At 40.5% G+C, this 20,105-nt stretch overlaps 1 protein-coding gene across 2 annotated transcripts in view; it reads left to right on the forward strand.

The window, feature by feature from the left end:
* pkp4 (plakophilin 4) overlaps window positions 1–20,105 on the forward strand; it is a 181,508-nt gene that overhangs the window by 11,251 nt on the left and 150,152 nt on the right. The window lies entirely within an intron of this gene.

The raw sequence follows: 20,105 nt of genomic DNA on the forward strand, positions 1-20,105 counted from the left end.
ACACATTGTGGTTGAGGCAAATAGCTTTAGACGCTTTTTTTTAAAAGGAAAGATGATTAAATGGAGGGGGAAAAAACTGATAATACAATAATGAGGGGAGAAAAATGTTCCTGGTGTTCTCCTTTGCGCATTGTCATTCTTTTACGTTGGTGCCATTCTGCAATGGACAAGCTGAAGATGTGTTTCCATGAGAGTTAACTGGGATGTATCCTTTATTCTTCAGCTTTTTTCCCCTTACTGTCTTCTGCCAATGTAAGATGGCAGCTAACACCCATCAGCACTTGTCCATGCATGCGCAGAAAACTAAAGCTGAATCTTGCCGATAATGGAAAACAAATGCACAAATTTAAATTGCCAGCTAGAATTTGAGGTTAAATAAAACCTGATCTTTATATTTAGTATCCTCTTTTTTTTAAATGCCCATAAGGGAGCCAGCCACTTTCCCAGCCCATTTTTTAAATCTTTGTGGCTGTGTCCAGGTGTTTCAGTAGCTTCAGAAGCAGGAACATGAAAATCTGCTCTATTGCATTTTTAAAAGGAGTTTGAAGTCTCTGACCTCTATTACATGTTTGCTTGTTTGAAATGAGTGCATGCCGTATAAAAAGAAATTGCCTATGTGAAAATTGGCATTTTGTTCTGAATAAAATAGGATTTTGGAACCAGGAAGGGCTTAAAAAAATTGAAACACTTGAGATTGGGGGAATGAGTTCTGATCTTCATTGCTCGTGATGATGTCAGAGTGAAGCAGTACAACTGCGCATGCATCAAACAGCAAACATAGCCTTTTTTCCTCCTACCATCTGAAAGATGAATTATTTTATTTCCAAATTTTATGTGACCTCTAGCATTATTTTGGTCTCAAGTTTGTGACTATTGCTTGAGAATTGGACCTTAAATTGCTTGAATTACCAGATCACTCATTTGATAGACTTAAATATGCTCTGCCAGCAATGGAAGTCTAAATAAACTGAGTATAAGTGGAGTGTGTAGATTGTAGTGTTTGGTAGCTTCTACATTGTTGCTTTGTGGTACATGGCTTTTGTTTTTTTTGGTTGGTGTGTCAATTCATCGGTATCTTAGAATCATTCTCGCAAACCCGAGAGGCAAGAAAAGTTTGGAAGAGATGGATGAGGAATATAATTGAACTAACATGCTTAAAATTGATATTGTAACCAATTAACTGGCACTTTTTTTTGCTGGAAAGTGTTAAAGTTTTATGCTAGCATTTACAGTTCACGAAAACAGATTAATGGATCCTAGATCTACACTTTGAGACCAGGAATGGTCTCTCAGAAAATATTGTTGTATGAATTTTGCCTTGTGAAAATGTGGGTGAACAAAACTTGCATGCAGCATGGCTGATCGTCAACTCTTAAAAGTTGCCTGATGTCCAGTGATATTTGTCTTGAGTTCTTTTGGGTCAGGTGCCAGCTCAGTCATGTGACCGGTGAATCATCTGAATGTGGGCCTGATGTGTTCAGTAAGACTTGCTAATGCAGGGTTATAAGGTAACTTTTCTATTATATGAAATAAATCATATGGCCCTAGAATCTGGTTTTACTGAATATATTGCATAACATTCAATGTAATCTTTGGGTTGTCCTGATGTTCACTGTTAGTTAAAATACTCAGCTAGTTTCTTTTGCACAGGATGATGGTCACCATTGAGCCCAATCATATTATCATCCAATATCCACGATGGTTGTGGGAACACTTAGCTTTGTTGCTTAGCATGCAGCCTGTAATGAAACTTCACTAGGGTGTACTTCATTCTAAGCAATGGCTGATACTATTCCTGGCAAGCTTCTCTACAATTTCCATTTACCATAATTGAGCACTGAACTTGGAGGAATGAAGATTGGCATGGTCATAAGGTTACATATTGTGATAAAAACAGAAAATGTTGGAAAAACTCAGCAGGTCTAGCAGCATCTGTGGAGAGAAAGACAGAGTTAACATTTCGAGTCCGTTTGACTCTGAAGAAGAGTCATATGGACTCGAAACGTTAACTCTGTTTTTCTCTCCACAGATGCTGTTAGACCTGAGTTTTTCCAGCATTTTCTGTTTTTGTTTCAGATTTCCAGCATCCACAGTATTTTGCTTTTATCTTACATATTGTGACATACAGTTCTGCTCCTGATGGCCCACAACATCTCAATTGTACACTTTTGGCCTGCTGGATCCATCCCACTGAAAATGGTGGTAGTATCACACTATGGTGTCAGCTATGCAGGTGAGACTTGACATGGTTTAAGCATTGGACACTCCTGTTGCAGGTATGTGTGTCATCACGCCATTTTTGATAATGGACATCAAAGCCCCCAGAGTGCATTTTGTGTCCTTGGTTCCTTTTAGTGCTTACTCAAAATGTTGTTCATTGTGGAATATGTATTTCTCAATTTGTGTGGAGCGGGTCCGAACACAACTGTCAAGCTGTTGCATGATTATTCTGCAGTACTGCTTTTTCCCACAACACTAGTCTTCAGGTGTTAGTGAGTCCAGTCAACTGGCTTGATGCGTCCGAGTCTTGTTCTGACCTGACATTGGGATTGTTGCCCAATAGGTCCATCTGATGTTTCTCTTCTATTTTGTAGCAGTTCTACATCTGAAAAACAGCAGTTTTGTATCTGACTGGCATATTCTATGCTTAGTGTGGAGAGTCAACCTACAATAGACGTAGGCTAGACCAGGTAGGGATGGGTGTTGGTTACCTTCCACTCCAGCTTTCATAGCCATTTTTATGTGGAAAGACAGGCCCAAATCTTCTGTTTAGGGTCGGAAATTCTGTTTCTGACCCTGATCAGACAAAAAAAAATACACGCTTGCCTCCTCCTGACTTTTTTCAGGGCAGTCTTCCAGTGCAGGATCCTGCAGAACTTGTTCAGTGCAGGAAACCCCTGGTGGGAGAAGCGGAGAGATTCTGTGCAGAAAACATCCCCCTTTTGATGGCACTAGCTGCCATATTCTGTAGGTAAAGAGTTTAAATGCTCCAAAGCTGCTTTGAAAAGCTATGGAGAGAAGATAAGTGGATGGGTGGGATGTAGGGTGGGTATGGGGATATGGCCTGGATGGTTGTCTGGTTGGGTGGGGTGTTGATGGGCGGGGGTGATCGGTGGTAAGTGAAAGTGATGGGGTGGGTGTCAGGTGTATAGTTACCCAGGAGTTAGACTGGGTTTTTCTTTCTGTCTAACGTTTTTTGGGTAACTATTCAGGTAAGTAAACTGGAACTGCCTTTAGTCTCCGACTCTGACTCGAAGTTGGAGACTTTTTCAGAGGGGAAAAGTTCCTGGTCAATTCCTATGGATTCTTTGCATTGGGACTTCAGCAGGGTGCCATTGTGTATCTTCTAGGATACATCTGGTCTCTGACCATCTGGAGATCAGAAGATCTGGGTCCTAGTTTTTGACATCCCCATTCTACGTTTGTCTTTATGAACTCTAAACCTGTTTTACTGCCATGTTGTTGCACTTGTCACTTTTGACCATTACTTGCAATTGATTAGGTACCACTCCCATTGACTGCTTGATAAAAGTTTAAATACTACACCCCTCAAATCTGTTCCTACGCTTGGTGACATCTGTAAGTTTAAGTACTTTTCACTAAGACCAAGTTTGCAGATTGAAAAGATATTTGTTCATTGGTTGTTGTTGGCAAAACCAGTATTTATTCCCCAAATCCTTGATGGTGATGAGCTGTCTTCTTGGACCACTGCAGTCTGTGTGGTGGTAGTACTGAGAGCGGTCAGGTAGGATTTCTCAGATTTTAAGTCAAACCATGCAGTCGTGACCCCATGCCCTTGTTTCCCTTGTCCTTTGAGGTGGCGGAGATCACAATTTTGGAAGATGTTGTTGAAGCCTTAATGAATTCCTGCAGTGTATCTTGTAGATGGTACACAGTGCTACCACTGCATCAGTGGGGGAGGGCGTGAATGTTTAAGGTGGTAGATTGGGTGAGCTGCTTTGACTTGGATGATGTTCAGCTTCTTGAGTTGGAGCTAGACTCAAGACAAGTGGCGAGTATACCATCACACATAACTTCTGCTTTCTAGATGGTGGACTGGCTTTGGGGAGTCAGGAGTTGAGTCACTCACAATGGAATTCCCAGTCTCTGCCCTGTTATTTCCGTCATGATATTTGTTGGGTCTGTCTAAATTTATGGTTAGTGGTGATCCCTAGGATACTGCTGAGGGATAATGCCATTGAATATAATAGGGAGGTAGTTAGGTTGTTCGTCTGTTGTTGGAGAAGGTCATTGCCTGCACTTAAGTGATGAGTAATATTTGCATGACATATCAGCCCAAGTTTGGATGTTTCCCAGGTTTTGCTGTGTGCAGGCATGGACTGCTTCATTATCTGAAGAATTGTGAATTGAACTGAACTCTGCAGTCATCTCCACTTCTGACACTGCCTGAGGAACTCCTGGATCAATACAATATGTGTACCCTGTCTCAATGTTTCTCTCTTGCTAACTATTGATCTTGGTTTTTGAATGGATGTGTTTTCATACAAGGCTTTTTTGGAAGTCTGTCGTTTTTTTTTTGAGTACCTATCCTCTTCCTCCTTCACTGAGATATCACTTCCACTTTGCCTCGGTAAGATCCATCCCTCCTTATATCTATACTAGTTGTTAAGTTATTTTTATGCAGATATAATTTTCATTTTGATAATTGCGATATGCAAGTTTCATCCCTTTTTACTCCCTTCCAAAAGATACAAATGTTACTAATTGGCAGTTAAAAAATAAACTTTTAAGCAAACGTGTATTTACTGTTCTACTGAGAAGCAGAAATAGATACGGTGTAATATTTTTAGTTGTCTAAAGAATCATTTATGAACTTATAAAAACCCAATGCTGTGTCGTACTATTTGACCTGATTATCTTCAGTCAGTTAATGTTTCGAGTCCATATGACTCTTCAGGGCACTGAAGAAGAGTCATGTGGACTTGAAATGTTAACTCTGTTTTTCTCTCCACAGATGCTGTTAGACCTGATTTTTTTCCCTGCATTTTCTGTTTTTGTTTCAGATTTCCAGCATCTGCAGTATTTTGCTTTTATCTTCAATCACCTCCCTCCACACACACTTTGCTATTCATTAGATTTTTATGCAGGAGCATTGAGGTGACTTGCAGATACATTGTTTCAGATCAACAGTTATGAATATCAGCTTACTCCATTTGAGTTAATGAACTGAAATAATTTTGTCAGTGAACAGCTGTGCCAATGAATAAAATAAATGGTGGGGATCAAGAATAATGATAGGAAGGATAACTACTGTGTTAGGACATGTTTGTCGGTTTGAGACTCCCCTCATCTTCAAATGGTGAAATTCTTGACTACTTTCATTTTAAAAAAAACAAAACAGACTGAGAATTTGAAGAAGCGGGGATTGGTAAGCAATGTGTTGGAGAACCCTGGCAAAGAGAGAATATAATGTATTAACTTCAGAATTTTATGTTATAACTTATGGAGGAACTCTTAAATTTTTTAATCATAGTAACTTAATTTGAAAGCCCACAATATTAAGCTTGTAATGTACTATTTTTGTATGACTGGAAAGCTTGTATTGAGATGTCTAATTTGTCTGGCCATTTAATGGCCTCCTGGGTTGCTGAGTGGAAAAATGAAATGCTTCCTGCAACAGATCTTAGGCTGGTCAATGTGAATATATTCCATGGTGTCTCAGACTCACGACCATAGTTGCACTACTTCTGGTCATCTCCCATGTTCCACTTGTGGAGCAGGTGGGCACATCATAATTCGCTCTGGATTCGATTGAGCACTATCCACTGTCTTCGAGGGAAGTTAAAGTCAAGGACCTCTACTGCTGGGCCAGTGAGGAGGTGTTGGTTCTTTATACTATATGCATCCCACAGTTTTGTCATTCTGGATAGTAGGCCAATAAAAGCTGCATGAACGTTAGCTGCTGTTTCCCAGAATGGCCAATGGAATTATGAGCACTGCTGTCATGGATTTTTCAGGTCTTCATGAATGGGAGCATCATTGTTGCTCATGTTTTTTTTTTCCATCTCCCTTTGCACTGATGTCATAACAAATGACAGGTGGAACAACGTGGGACAGCACTGGGAACTGCTCAGTTGAAATGGACGCAAGTGTCCCTGATATCGTTCTCAAGGCAGTGTTTAGCTGCACGATATCTGTAATCTTTGAGTGGGGTCATAAGGATGAGCATTATTCTGTAGCAAATAGACTAGGGCCGCTCTTATGGTACAGGATGTGCTGGCTGCGCTGTGACTTTCCAACATGTTTCCGGATTAGGTTAACCCTGGTTTTTGCTTTTTGGATAGTGTTGATAGAGATGATAGGTGAGAGCCTTGTACAGGGTGCCACATGGGAATTTTGGGTATGGGTCATGGATAAGTTGCCACCTGCAGAAGGAAGTATCGAGTTGTTTCCTGGCATTTTTATTCAGATGGAACACTGACACAACTGCCTTTTTATAGATTGAGATGGAGATTTGTGGTCTGGAAGTAGCATTCTAGTAGGTCCAAATCACTTGTGAGCATCCTGTCTGGACCCACCAGTGGTGTTGCCTGTGTCAACAGTGCAGTGTCTGCTAAAATTTGCTGGGTGTATCTATTGTATATAGATGTTGAAAAAGGCTGGTGTGAGCACAGACACTGATAACTGTTGTGGCTATGTACAGCTGGTCTTGCCATCAAGAAAGGAAACTTATTGTTGCTTAAATTTTTGCGGCATTGAATGATTGTTGAAAGCTTCAGTAGTAGGCCTTTACGCCAGGCCATGTCATATGCTAATTATATTTATGGAGGTAGCATCAGCCTTCAACTCATTTTGGAACCTTGTCTCCAAGTTGGTAGTGAGTGCAAAACCTGGTGCCTCTTCCTTCTCTGAAGCTTGGCAGGTTCTAAAATTGGTTTTATCAGGTTAAGGATGAGCTGTAAGATCACCTTGTAGACCTTCAAACACCACCTGCCCCACGTGTTGGTGTGCACAGATTGTTTTTCAGACTCATTAGCCCTATTAATATACACAAAACAGAATGGAAGCAAGTCATCCTTGATCCCAAGGGACTTCCTGAGAAGAAGACCGTGGAAGATAATGTGTTGGTAGCTTTAGAAATCATTAACTGGTAGTAGTTCTGGCTTTAGGATGATGACTTGGGGATGGCACCAAACTTCTGGGATTATCTTAGTGTCAAGGATGTTAGAAGTGAGATGGGCAAGCCACATCTGTCCATTTGGGCTCTTGGTCTTGAGGAATTCTGGGTAGTGCAATTGATCTTGATGGTCTTTCCAGTCTTAGTGGCTGTTGGTGCTGTGTCGTCTTTGGTGTGCAGAGAGTTTAAACAACTTTTCCACACTCTTGTTTTGTTTTCAGTGGTGATAGTTAACTTTGAGTTGAAAAGGAGGCAGATCCCAGTAGCATCTGCCATGACTTTTGGTGCCTTGTGGTGGCAGTGAAGCAGCAACAATCCAGTGAAGAAAGTTCCAGGGTTTCTTGCTGCACCAGAAGAGATCCAGGTTTTCAGCGATTTTTATCATTACACTAATCTGTCTTTTATCTAAAGAATTCATGAGTGCTGTTGTTGAGTCTTGAGTGACATTAGACACTTCCAGCTTTCCTGAGACCAGCACAGCGCATATTCTTTCCTGTACCTTGGCAAAATATTTTTGACATCCCAATTTCAACTGTTGAGCAAAGCGGTTGTTATTTGAGGATGGTTGTATTCTCTGCTTTGTGTTCTAGGCAATGCTTATGAAGATAGGCTATGAAGCCTTACAGAAGGCTCAACTTGGGTTTTGGAAGCGTGGCAACCATCGGCACCTCAGTCCGTACACATACAATACTGGGTCAGTGTTGAATGGGGAAATTTCTTCTAGGGGCAAGTGAGCAGCAGTTCTTTGCTGTCATGGGTTGTGAATCATGCTTCAATGAGTATTCCTGCCATGTGGGGGAGAAAATGCTTTGGCCAATCGACACCATAGACCAGATACCAGATGGATATCAGAGGCCAGTGCTCAATCTTCCAGATGTTCATCTGGTGCATTTACTTTTTTTGGTACCTCCTCATGTCGTGGTGATTATAGAGATTGGTTAGTTGGTAGGGCACCGGTGTGTCTGGTGGCTTATAAGCATTCTTGACTGTTGGCTTGGCTTGTCCACTGATTCCAGTGGAGGAGGATGAACTGTGTGTCAGAGGGTTTTCTAAATCTTTGGTAATTAGGTCACCTTGGGCCTGGATGTATGTAGCCATACCATATTTCTACATAGTATCAACCATGTTAACTTGTGGAATCCATGGATCTGCATCCAGTATGGCTTAGATTCAGGTAGGTGAGTCTCTTTGTTAAGAATGTTAATCATTTGCGGTTAATCATTTGTGGTCGAATTTCTCTTGATGAGAGGCCTTGCTTCACTCCTAAATGGATCTTCAATGTTGAGATCATAAATGTAAATACCAGACCAATTATCTAGATTTGGTTGGTTAAGAAAGGAACCTTTCGTTGAAAGCATCAAACGCATCCATGCTTTCATAATTTCTGATGTTTGGTCATCATCTTGATAACAGCTTGCAAGTTTTATGAACTTGCACCAACAGGGAGAGCAAATGTAGCTTGTCATCAATTCCCCACGTGACGAGTGAAATTAATTGTTTTTCATTTGAGGAACTAAAATGACAAATAATGGTTACTCAAAAATTTGTAGAATAAATGAAATTGCTAGAAAGGCTCCAAGTCGGGCAATATCTGTGGTGACATTCATTGTCAGAAATAATGGCTATTTCTATAAGGGCTAAACCATTTATTCAAGTTGGTAGGAGGTTCTGAATACCTTATGTTCCCCTTTCCTTATTTTTTAAAAATCTGGGCCAGGTGATCTCCAACCCCATTTCCTGGATGCCTGTCCATGTGAATGAGTGTAGTGTTAGCGTGGTGCATTTTGATTGCTAGGTGCAAAAGCCACTTATTTGTTCCAGGCATCAAACATTTGAGGCTTAGCAAAAGGGGACAGCAAAAATCTGTCAGCCAGGGCCGATGCAAGCACTCTGAACGTTCTCTAATGTATAGAACATTTTGCCCTGAAATCTCCACCCCCCCCCCCACCACAAAGAGAATTATGTTGTTTGGGCTGCCACCCTATGGCATGTATAACCTTGCTCAGGTTGATTTTTGATTGATGCATAACTGTGGTCCACATTACCTTCAAAACATCAATTGATTTACCCATTGTTATTTGGGAAGCTCAAATGCTGTTTGCAGAGGACTTGTCAGCTTTTAGCTTCATTAGTTTGCCTAGCACAACTTCTGTAGTAGTGATTGTTTTAAGTTCCTCTCCCTGTTGCCCCCTGCTTTTCTGCCATTCTTCAATATTTTTGTATCTTCTGTGAAGGCAGATACAAAATACTTGTTCAAAGTCTCTGCCATTTCCTTGTTTCCCATTTATTAATTCCCTTGTCTCACCTAAGGGACCAATGTTTACTCACTACTTTTTAAATATACTTGTAGAAACTCTTGCTGTCTTCTTTCTTGCCAGTTTGGTGTCGATCTGTTTTCTCCCTCTTTTTTTCACTTAGTCGTCCTTTTCCGGTGTCTAAAAATTTTGTCTAATTTCACCTTGGCCAACTGTCATCTTATCTTTGTAATTGCCTCTTGTTTAAGCATAAGGCACTTGTTTCAGGCTCCCTCAAATTCAATGTGAAAACCATGATGTTGTGATCATTCTACCCTAGAGGATCTTATGAGATAATTAATTAATCCTGTCTCAGTACACTACCAGATCTAAATAGTCTGTTAGAAAGGCTGGATGTACTTAAAAGTTGATAATTCACTGGACTGGCTAGGATGCATCCAAGGATACTGAGGGAAGTAAGGGAGAAAACGTGGAGGCACTGACCATAATTTACCTTTTTTGAATACTGGTGTCAGAGAACTGGGAGATTGCAAATTTTCCACCATTGTTCAAAAAAGGATTTAAGGATAAATGCAAATTTTCCACCCTTGGTCAAGAAATGATTTAAGGATAAACCCAAGAACTATTGGGCAGTCAGTTTAATCTCATTGATGGAAAAACTTCTTAATTTTGTCCCAGGTTATATTTTTTTTAAGTAACTTGGACAAGTGTGGATTAATTAAGGAAAGCCAGAAGGGATTTTTTTTTTTTTAAAAAGGCAAATCATATTTAATGTAATTTAAATTTTTTGGGATAGAGGGAGTTAATGTGGTGTACATGGACTTCCAAAAAGAATTTCTAAAAGAATTTAAATGAAGAGCAATACAAGAGACTTCTTTTAAGAACAAAAGGAAATCGGTGACGAAAGCAAGACTTGGCTCATTAGATGTATATAAGTAAACGTTAAACAGGGGAGAGTGTAGTCATAAAGCGAGAAGGGTTGAAACAGGAGTTGGAGGAGAAAAGGAGGTATTGGGCAAATGTGGGTTAATTAAGGAAAGCCACTGATTTGTTAAAGGCAGATCGTGTTTAACTAATTTGATTGAAATAAGTGTTGATAAGGTGTATACAGACTTCCAAAGCGTATATAATAAAGTGCCATATAAATGGGTGTCAGCAAAGTTGAATTCCATGGAATAACATGGGGTTCCCCACCAGTTGGTACTGGGGCCACTGCTTTTCTTGATAGATACTAATGATGTAGGGTGCACAGCCCACAGTTTTAAACATTTGCAAATGAGACAAAACTTGCACGTTTTTTGTCATGTGCAGAGGATATTGATGGATTTCAAGAAGGCATAAACAGGCTGGTGTAAAGTATGTGGCAGGTGAAATTTAATGCAGAGAAGTGTCTAGTGATGTATTTTGGTAGGAAGAATGAGGTGGCAATATGAATAAAGGGTGCAATACTAAAATGGATACAGGAGCAGAAGATCTGAGGGTATATATGGATAAATAGTTGAAGATGGCAGGGTAAGTTGAGTGTCCTGGAGGGAAAAAGAAAGTTATGATGAAATTTTCATAAAATGCTGGTTCTACCTGGAATACTCTGTCCTGTTCTGGGCATCACACTTCAGGAATGGTTCCAGTGATTGAGGGACTTCAATTACTTCGATAGATTGGAGAAGCTGAGGGCGTTCTCCAGAGAAGAGAAGGTTGAGAGGAGATTTGATAGGTGTTCAAAATCATGAAGGTTCTTGACAGATTAGATGGAGAAGAAACTCTTTGGTTTTTGACACTTGCAAAGTGCAAAGGACACTGATTTAAGGTGATTGGAAAAAGAATGAATAGCAATATGAGGAAAAAAGTTTTTCAAACAGTCGTTTGATAGTTCTGGAAAACAAGCCTTATTGGTGTTCTTGTCAAGTGTCCTGATGAGTGCAAGATAAAAAGCTTTGACATGTCTCTTTTTCATCAATACTCAACAGTTTTTATGTAACAGGTGGTTAGGATCTGGGATGTATTGCCTGTGAGTGAGGGTTGAGGCAGATTCAATTGTGGCTTTCAAAAGTGAATTAAATCAGCCCCTGAAGAGAATATTTTCAGGGTTATAGGGAAAGGGCAGGGAAGTGGGATAAGCTGAGTTGGTCTTGCAGGGAGCCAGGATAGGTATGACTGGTTACAGCACAGGAGGCCATTCTATCAACCTATTTGAATAACCCTCTGACCTTGTCCTCAGAGTATAATACTGTATTCTCATGGCAACTGTAGCATAGGCTCTGACTACATATTGATACTGCAGTTCTTTTATTCATTCTTGATGTAGGCGTCATTGGAAATTAAGGCCATTGTTATTTGCCCTTGAAGGTGGTAATGAGCTGCCTTATTGAACTACAATCCACCCGGTATAGGTACACATTGCTGTTTGGGGGATGGGGGCAGTGGAGATCCAGGGTTTTGACCCAGTGATGAAGGAACAGCAATAAAATTCCAAGTCAGGGTGTTGCGTGTCCTTGGAGGGAAGCTTGCAGGTAGTGGTGCTCCCATATGTCTGCTGCCCTTGTCCTTTGCAATAGAGTTTGTGGGTTTGGAAGGTTTGTTGAAGGACCCTTGGTGAATTGCTGCAGTGTATCTTGTAGATTGTATACTGCTGCTACATGTGCCAGTGCTGGAGTAATTGAATGGCACCTCAGCCCCCACCTTAAAACAATCAAGTGGGCTGTGTTTTGTCTTGGATGGTGTCGAGCTTAAGTGCAAGAATGCAGCCCAGACCAACACCAGGATGAAATTGAATGAGAATTCCTGCAATCCTTTTTCATTTAGTGTTAGCTCAAGTCTCTGGGCCTGATTTGAAATTTGGTCCTGAAGTAAAGCAATTTTAACCTTTTGTGTTGACAAACTTACAGTATATGAATGCACAGTTTATTTTCACAGTGGCAGAGCCAGTTGTGAGGAACTCTTTGGAGATTTGTACAGAAGAAGATAAGTAATGTTGAAGGACAGAATCATGAGTAGGAACCTGGAAGGGAATTGGCACCAAAGCAGCCTTTTAACACCCAAATGTAGGAGCTTGCAGGTTTGAGGTGAAAGAGAATGAGCTTGGCATACAAATGAGAATTACTGCCAATCAAGGAGGAGTTTGGACTGACTGTAGCAGTGGTCAGGTAATTTGTGGGGGGGGGGTGTGGCTGAGTGCCAAGTGGAGGGATCATGACCCGACTTCGGAGCATCAGATGAGGGTGACTTGGCCTTGAATTTGAGGCTTGGCCCTGAACGTGAGGAAAGAAATGAGGAATAGCTAAGGGAGGATCTGGAAAGGAGTTGAATGAATTCCTGGATGGCAATATCACGTTGGGAGATAAAGGTTTAGCACAAAAGGAACAACAGGTAAGGAAGAAGGTTAGATAGGGACAACAGGGAGAAGGGGTGTCCAAAAGGCTGATATTAAATTGGAAAGAGGCTAAAACTGGATGGTTATTGCGTTCGAAGGCAGAAAGCAGCCAGTAGCTACAGTTGAAGTTGGCCAGGCTACTTTCAGCAACAGTAGCCTGAGTGGCAAGAATGGAGTGTAAACCGTGGAGAGTCCACATAACAAAAGAGTTCCCTGGCCAAACCTGATCAGGGTGGTGATCACCAGCGTTTCAGCAGTATCACATAATGTTAATGAGAGTAGGAGAAGAAAAAAAAATTGCAGCAGGTAACTTAGCAAGTCAGCCCCCTTTTAAAATGTAGTATTTGCATGAAGTGTTCTAAGACTTATTCCTGGTTACAAGGGCTTGGGACTCCAATTCACCTCTGACTTTTTCAGCTACTGGCTGAGCTAACTACTGTATTAGGTATAGGGGAAGCTCTTCACTCAACTTTGGTTAACTTTATAATTAAAATTGCATTGGCTGTAATTTTGCAGCAAACGAATGAGTTTAAACTCAGATATGTGACTTAATGTGACCACCCCATCCCTTAACTGTAGACCCACCACTGTTTTCAAACATTACAATATCCTGAAAAACACTTTTCTCTTGATCAGCAGAGGTGTGAAAATGCACAGTGGACCAAGGTTGATAAGTGTTCTAATTAAGGGTCATATGGACTCGAAACATCAACTGTATTCCTGTCTGCAGATGCTGTCAGACCTGCTGAGTTTTTCCAGGTGTTTTTGTTCTAGATTTTCAGCATCCGCAGTATTTTTCTTTTATTTTGATAGGAATGTGTCCTGAAATGAGTAAGCAGTAGATGCCTAATGAAAGGAGTATGTTCAGAGGAAAATGCCCTAACAAGTTACCACATTGCTCAAGACAGCTTATGATAAGTTAATGTTTTTCCACAGTCCTTCCCTCCTTAGCTGCACCCCAAACATGTAGCGGCCACTAACAAATCCATGGTTCTGTGTAACTGCAGGATGTGGAATGGTGTGACTAATGCTGTGCAATTTGATTTAAATGTAGCTAGTAGTAGGATGTGAAAAATGATTTGTGTAGTGACATTACCAATACTTAAGTCAAAGTGCAAGTATTTTATATCTTTCCAGGTATCTGAATACTTAACAAAAATCCCTTGCCATTTTTCCAAAGTTATACTTGATGCATTAAAATTCTTACCTGTCACATTACCTCCAACAGAATTTTTATACAAAGTGAACATTAGTTGAATTTACTAGCTCAGAATTAATCAACAGAAAACAAACCTGTGAATTTCAAACCACATAACAGTATAATTGGAACTTTTTAAAACTGCTTTCTCTAATGGTTCCTTGGGTATGGGTGATTGTACATTCTAGTCAAGATAGGTACTGCACAGCTCCTGCTCCTACATTTAGTGAAGGGGAAAAACATTTGAATTTAATGAGTGGGGACTTGAAGTATATCTCTGAATTCAGAATCATACTTGTTTTTACCATTCCTCCCTCTTGGGAGTGGGAAGTAGGGGAAGTTCTACTATCTGGCATTTAAAAAAAAAACAAATTTTTGAAAAACATTAGCTAATAATAATAGAACTATAGACAATTTAATTAACTTTAAGCAGGATGGATCAGTACAGCTTAAAATGCCTTTGGATCTTAATGGGATGACTGAATCACAGAATCACAGTGCAGAAGAGGCCCTTCGGCCCATCGAGTCTGCACCGACACGTGAGAAACACCTAACCTACCTACCTAATCCCATTTACCAGCACTTGGCCCATAGCCTTGAACGTTATGACGTGCCATGTGCTCATCAAGGTACTTTTTAAAGGATGTGAGGCAACCCGCCTCCACCACCCTCCCAGGCAGTGCATTCCAGACCGTCAACACCCTCTGGGTAAAAAAGTTTTTCCTCACATCCCCCCTAAACCTCCTGCCCCTCACCTTGAACTTATGCCTCCTTGTGACTGACCCTTCAACTAAGGGGAACAGCTGCTCCCTATCCCCTGTCCATGCCCCTCATAATCTTGTACACCTCAATCAGGTCGCCCCTCAGTCTTCTCTGCTCCAATGAAAACAACCCAAGTCTATCCAACCTCTCTTCATAACTTAAATGTTTCATCCCAGGCAACATCCTGGTGAATCTCCTGTGCACCTCCTCCATTGCAATCACATCCTTCCTATAATGTGGCGATCAGAACTGCGCACAGTACTCCAGCTGTGGCCTCACCAAGGTTCTATACAACTCCAGCTGAGGGATTTTTTTTTTGCAGAGTATGTAAAGAACATTTTGAAGAGACAAATTTAAGTGCAATAAAATCAGATGTCCTGAACATGATTTACATTATTGAGCAATTGCCAAACGAAGCCTGAAGAGTTTTCTAAACTGCTTTTCCTTTTTCCATACCCATTTGAACTCAGTCAAAATCGTTCAGATGTAATTAATAAATTCTTAATGAACATGAAAACTGATATTAACAAACCTCATTGGTTTCATAAAGCTGTTGGAACTCTATACCTGTGTAGGATTAAAACTTAGCAAGAAAATGTTTAAATGAGGCTGTCAATAGTATGTAGCCACCAGTACAGATTAAAATGATTGCTACAATCTGATTGTATTGTGGCTATTTCACCTGTCTTTAAACTCACCTTGTGTTTCAGGTTATTTTGTATTGGCAGTTTTTTGCCTGCCTCCTCTTACCATCACCACCCCCGCCCCCCGCCTCCCGAATGTAATGACTCCTGTTAGAATGCAGTTCTATGGGCACAAGCAGCTAGCAATATTGATAATTCTTCACATGGCAATGCTCATTGCCAGTTTGATCACAAGCACAGCTGCGCGCACCTCAAAGGAAGGACATAAGTGATGTTCAGGATAGTTTAGATGAGACATTTCTACTGTAGGTGCGTTGAAGTAGTTGTTTGGAGGTCATTGGTGTAGGTTGAAGCTCTGAAATGCTAAATGCCTCTTCCAGGGTTACATGGATACTTGCATCTACGGATCTACTTTCAAACTGAGCTAGTACAGCAGTTGAATTCCATTGAATGTCTGACTCCTTGCATATGTCAGTATTGCTGTTTGTCATCTGTGGCAACACCAGTAACTTTGAAGGCAATCTCCATAACACACAACATTGCAATTGAGCACCTTTCATGAATGCCCACATTGCTGTTGTAACAACTGAGGCCTAGCTTTTTAAAAAAAAAACAAGCTGCCTTCAACTCTGTTGGCCAACTCAGATGCTCACTATTGTGTTCAGATTAGTGGGCATGGAGACGAAATGGTCTGTAGTAGTGTCAAATGTGGCAGTTGGTTGGCATTCATGTCAGTGGTAATTCTGCACATTCAATGGCCTTAAAATAATAATCAACACCCCAAAGTGGTAAGTTCATAGCAATTCCAACAAATATCGTTAGGCATCAGCTCCAGACATAGCTATCATGCCCTAAGCCTTCCATTTGACTGTCTAGCTGCCTGGCACTGTAACTGCAATGGGAGAGTGCATGGCAATGGAACATGAGCGCAAAATAACAAGTAACCAATGAAGAGGCAAAAGCATCACAGCAGTACAACTACTCAAATGAATGAACAGTATTAAATAAAATTTCAGTCTGTGTAGAAAACAGCATGGCTGTCCAAAATTGATCATCTTGTTTGTGTGCTTTCTTCCTTTTAATCTATTTTATTTCACCTTTCCATCTCTCTGACATCTAGCCATTTCATAAATAAATCCAGTGTCCTGGCCTCAACCACCCTTCTCAGCTGAGATTCTGCAGCTTACTTGTTCTCTTTCCTACATTTACCCTGGCATATTTCTTGGTCTTGATTTTCTTGGTCCATCCTGTTGAATTGTCTTGTACACCTCCTAGAAAGTCACCATTCAATTTCTTTGTTGAGATCAAAGAGTTATTGATAATCCAGTTATCCCTCGTTCCTCTAACATTAAGTTGCCCTGAAGCTATGACTCGGGTCATTTTATGAATGGCACACATGAGAGGGATTGTAACATGGATCATAGAATCACTTTGGAAAGCCACACCGAATCTGCCTGCACCCTTACAGGCAGTGCATCCCAGATCATAACCACTTATTAATCAAAATTTCCAATTATTTCAAATGAGTCCTCTGGAGAACAGTTTCACTCTCCTTTGCTTAGCCCCTCATGATTTTGAACACTTCTACACATCTCAAGTCCCTCATTTCTGGAACCATTCTTAAATCTTTTCTGCATTCTCTCTAAAAACCTTTGAATCTTTGCTGAAATGCGGTGCCAAAAATCAAACACTGCTCTACTTGAGGGCAAACAATACTTCGTAAAAATCCATCATAACTACCTTGTTATTGTACACTATGCTGCTATTTATAAAGTCCAGGCTTCTGTATCCTTTTTTTTTTTAAACCACTTTCTCAACCTCCCCTGCCACCTTCAATGATTTATGCACATATACCCTTGTTACAATTCCCATGAGGGAACCATAAACCAAAGTAACCAAAAGACCCTCAAATGAAAAAAATACCAACAAGATTTCACTTTTGTAGCTTTTACTTTAACATGAATCAGAACCAGCACAATTACATGGTATAGTTTCCCAGAGTTCTTTCTCAGTTGACCAACGTATAACAACCGGTTCATGATTTGGCCACTTCTGAGGAACATGCCCAATCACTAGCATCTCCAAGCTATTCTCACACCTTTCCGGCTTTGACCTTTTTAACCAGCTTGCACAGAACCCCTAAGAGCTCTTGTCTCTTTTCTGCCAAACAGGAAAATTGATCTCTCAAATTAGTGTGTAAACTGAAACTAGTTTGCTACATCTCTTAATTGTGTGTTCCACTTTGTCTATTATCTTTGTTTCTGCATCTGTGATCACCTTCACCCTCCAGCTCACCTCTGTCAGGCCACACGGCTTCTGTCTTAACTTTCTTTCTGTTGGTACTGCTTCCAGGCCAAAGGTCGCCAGGTCACATGGACTAGCTTTTTTGAAGTCCTTCTCAAACATTAATTAGAAACAAATTCCACAGACAGTTTAAATAAATTACAAATTTTCCTTACTGTACTGTGTCCTGCTGCAAGGTCGTCATGCCCCCACATCACACTTCCCCTTTTAGAATTGTACCATTTTATTGTGTCTCCACATTCTTTTGACCAAAATATACCCCTTTACACTTTATATTAAATACCATATTTGCCATGTATCTACCCATTGCACCTGGTATATCCTCTTGAAGTCTATCATTACCTTCCTGTCGGTTCACAATACTTGCACATCTTCAGTTTTTGAAATTGTTCCCCATGCACCCAAGTCTAGGTCATTAATATAGATCAAGAAGAGCAGTGGTCCTAGTAATGACACCAGGGGAACCCCACTGTATGCCTTCCTTCTGTCTGAAAAATAACTGTTTCCACTGATCTTGCTTCCTGTCACTCAGCCAACTTTGTAGCCATCCTTTATCCCTTTTATTCCATGAGCTACAGCTTGGCAAGTCTATTATGTGGAACTTCTTCAAACACCTTTTTGAAGTCCATATACAGCTCATCAATGTTGAGGGAGGGGTTAATTAGATCAGGCAGGAGGTCCTCCTGTGCAGATTTACATGGTGGAAAAATCTAGAAAACAAGAACAGACAAAATGAGACAAAAGAGAAAAACAGAAGAGACTGATGACGAAAAGCTACAAGAAGAGAAGTCACCATCCATACTGGCTTGCCTTGATTAATCCACTCTTGTCTGATAGCACCTTTTCTCCTCCAATTCCTATTTTAATTTTTCTTCCTCCTTTGACTACACTGTTTTATTTTTAGATGGTTATTAGTAATGAGCTAAGTCTTGCTTTCATGTATTTCCTTTGGTTCTTGTGTCAATTGTAGCACAAGAGACTTCAAATTAGTATATCATTCTATGTAATAATCTCCTCTGCACCCCCTGCCCCCCCCCCACCAAAAAAAAAATCAACTTGGAATACTACCTCTTGGTGTTTTCAAAATATAAGTCCTGAAGATTGTAAGACCATTCGGTTACTAACCAGAATACTAATAGTTAAGATCTATCCTTATTCAGAACTTATTTTGGTGGTGTGGTAAAATGGAATAGGGCACATTATAGAAAAGATGCTAAGAGCAAGTTTTGCTGCTGACTAGCAAAAGGCTGAGACCTTGAAGGCTGTCTGTGCGAAACTGCGAGTGTAAGAATGGAATGTAGATTTCTCTCTACGAGATAAAGCATTGGATGTAAAAGCCTTGAGATAGTGGTAAATGCAAACAGCATTACAAAAATAAGTAAAATTAGCAACAGCCACCTAAACTATTCCTGGTTGGTCAAAGAAAGCATGATCACTGCAAGGCTGAGAATGATTGGGGAGAGGGAGTGGTTAGCTGGGTCAGGATAGGAGGTCCTCCTGATCAGATTTAAATGGAGAAAGCTAGAAAACAAAAACAGACAAAACAAGAGATGAGAGAGAAAAACAGAAGAGCCTGATGAGTAAAAGCTACAAGAAGCAAAGTCACCATGCATTCCCTGTCCACAGGTTCCCTTTTATCCACATTGCTTGTAACTTTCTCAAAGAATGCCAATAAATTTAGTCAAATGTGATTCCCCTTTCACAAATCTATGTTGACTCTACCTGATTGCATTGAGTTTTTCTAAGTGCCCTGCTATAACCACCTCAATAATTTTTCCCAGCATTTTCCCTATGACAGATGTTAAACTAACTGGCCTGTAGTTTCATGCTTTGTCTCCTTGAATCTTCTTGAATAGTGGAGCCATATTTGCTATTTTCCAACCTGATTAGACCTTCTGCAAACTTGGTCATCCAAAACTCTACTGTCCGTGTCTTAACTCTCAGGCCTGTTCCAGTGTGCTTGCTGACTGACCTACATTTGACGCCCCAACAAGCAACATGTTGATTTTAAAATTATTTTCAAATCCCTCCATGGCCTTGCCTCAACCACATAATCCTGAGATATCTGCACTCCTCTAATTCTGGCCTTTTATGCGTTGCCAATCATAATTGCTCCACCATTGGTGGCTGGGCCTTCAGTTGTCTAGGCCCCAAGCTCTGAATTCCCACCGCACAGCTCTCTACCTCTACTTCCTCTTTAAGACGCTCCTTAAACCTACCTGTTTGATCAAGGCCATCGGACCTACTAACTCGTGTGGTTCAGCATCCCTCTGTTTTGCAATGCTCCTTTGAGACACCTTGGGATGTTTCATTATGTTAAAGGTGCTATATAAATATAAGTTGGGCATTTTACAGCCACCTTGACTCTACATTGATTTCAGCATTTTTAGATCATAACCTTTGCTCCATTTTTGTTTTCACGTTTCTTTGATGG

This window comes from Cetorhinus maximus, chromosome 11, assembly GCF_964194155.1.
Source record: "Cetorhinus maximus chromosome 11, sCetMax3.hap1.1, whole genome shotgun sequence".
Lineage (NCBI taxonomy): Eukaryota > Metazoa > Chordata > Chondrichthyes > Lamniformes > Cetorhinidae > Cetorhinus > Cetorhinus maximus.